Below are 1,872 nucleotides of genomic sequence, written 5' to 3'. Positions count from 1 at the left end.
TTTTTTTTTGCTTTCTGATTGCCTCCAGGTAGATGTGATCAGGAGATAGGCTTCGCTTTTCATTCTTCTTCCTGAGAAATTTCAAGATGCCACTTTGGTTGTTATTACGTATCTCAGGATTTAATTTTTGGCCTATTTCCTTTTTAATCTGCCTGTCCTGCTCCACAACTCCCGTTCAGGCCTTTTTCCTAACAATAAACAGTTCAGGGCTGGCTGTGGCGGCTTTGCGCTGCTGTTTGGTTTTAAGTGGAAACTGTGCCTTTAAGTTTCAAGGAGATCTGTGTGTGTGCATAGTGAAACCCTCCAGGTGTGGGGGTGTGGGTGGCATGTCCACTTGCCCAGGTACCCCCTTCTAGTCACCAGAATGGAGGTGCACAGTCAGCAAGAGACCAATGAATAAAATTTAAAAATTTTTTTAAATGTCCATACCATTATCTCCGCAGTGCTGTCAGGCACCTGTGGCTGCTCTGATCCTTTCCCTGCATGGTCTCACCCAAGATGGTGGCTCTGGGAGCAGCTGAGCACCTTGGATTAGAAAGCACTAGATTTCTTCCATCTGCCACAAATTCTCCTGGCTGTATGCCTTCCAACCTTCTAAATATTCCTCTATATGTGGTTCAGAGTTCTGGGACCATCCCCTGAGCCTGCTTGGTCTGGTATTCTGTGTTGTTGCTGATGGAGCTCCTTACTGCACTTCCACCCTCTCCGCCATCTTGTTTGTTCCCTTTCCTTAAAGTTTTTAGTGCCTGATATTTCAGAAGTAGATGTCAGTCTTTCTCTTTGAAGCACCTCTGGGTGGACTGGAACCTCTAATCTCTCCCTTAACAGTCAAATGTGTTAATGTTTTACGCAACCCAAAACTCAACTGAATTTGGTTAAGCTCTCTCAACTCCTTCAAAAATTATTATTCTTGTTGTTGTGAAGTGCTTTTGAGTAGAGTACTATATAGGATTTCTGAGGCTTTAAATAATTGTGGAAGCAGAATGACTGGTGGGCTTGAACCACTGCCTGTGTTTCACAGTATTTATTGTGTAGAACCACCACTTGTCTGTCAGTTTGTCGTACTGTGGTGGCTTGTGAGTTGCTATGATTCTGGAAGCTATGCCATGGGTATTTTAAATACCAGCAGGGTCACCCATGGTAGAAAGGTTTCAGATGATCTTCCAGATGAAGACAGACTAGGAAGAAGGAGTGACAAACTACTTCCAAATATTTAGTCACTAGAAACCATATGAATAGCAGAGAAACACTGTCAGATATAGTGCCGGAAAATGAGCTGCCTCCTCAAAGTAGAGTTGACCGTGATGATGTGAATGGAGTAAAACCCATGGGAGTAAAGCTCAAAGGACTTTCATTTGCTGATGGGATACAACTCAAAATGAAGAGAAACACCTGTAAGCATACATTAATAATCAGAACACAGAATGTACAAAGTATGAATCTAGGAAAATTGGAAATGGTAAAAAATGAAATGGAACATATAAACATCAATATCTTAGGCATTAGTGAGCTGAAATGTACTGGTATTAGCCATTTTTAATCTGACAACCACATGGTTTACTATGTCGGAATGACAATTTGAAGAGGAATGGTGTTGCATTCATTGTCAAGATGAACATATCCAGATCAGTCATGAGGTACAACGCTGTCTTTGATAGGATAATATCCATTCACCTACAGGGAAGACCAGTTAATACCACTATTATTCAAATTTACGCACCAACCGCTAAAGCCAGTGGATGAATAGAAAAATTCTACCAACTTCTTCAATCTGAAATTGATCAAACATGCAATCAGAATGTATTGATCATTATTGGTGATTGGAATGCAAAGGTTGGAAACAAAGAGGAAAGATCAGTAGTTGGAAAATAT

The sequence above is a fragment of the Chrysochloris asiatica genome, unplaced genomic scaffold, assembly GCF_000296735.1.
Source record: "Chrysochloris asiatica unplaced genomic scaffold, ChrAsi1.0 scaffold00094, whole genome shotgun sequence".
NCBI classification, from domain to species: Eukaryota; Metazoa; Chordata; class Mammalia; order Afrosoricida; family Chrysochloridae; genus Chrysochloris; species Chrysochloris asiatica.
The sequence above is the reverse complement of the archived record's forward strand: the minus strand, read 5'-3'. Positions refer to the sequence as shown.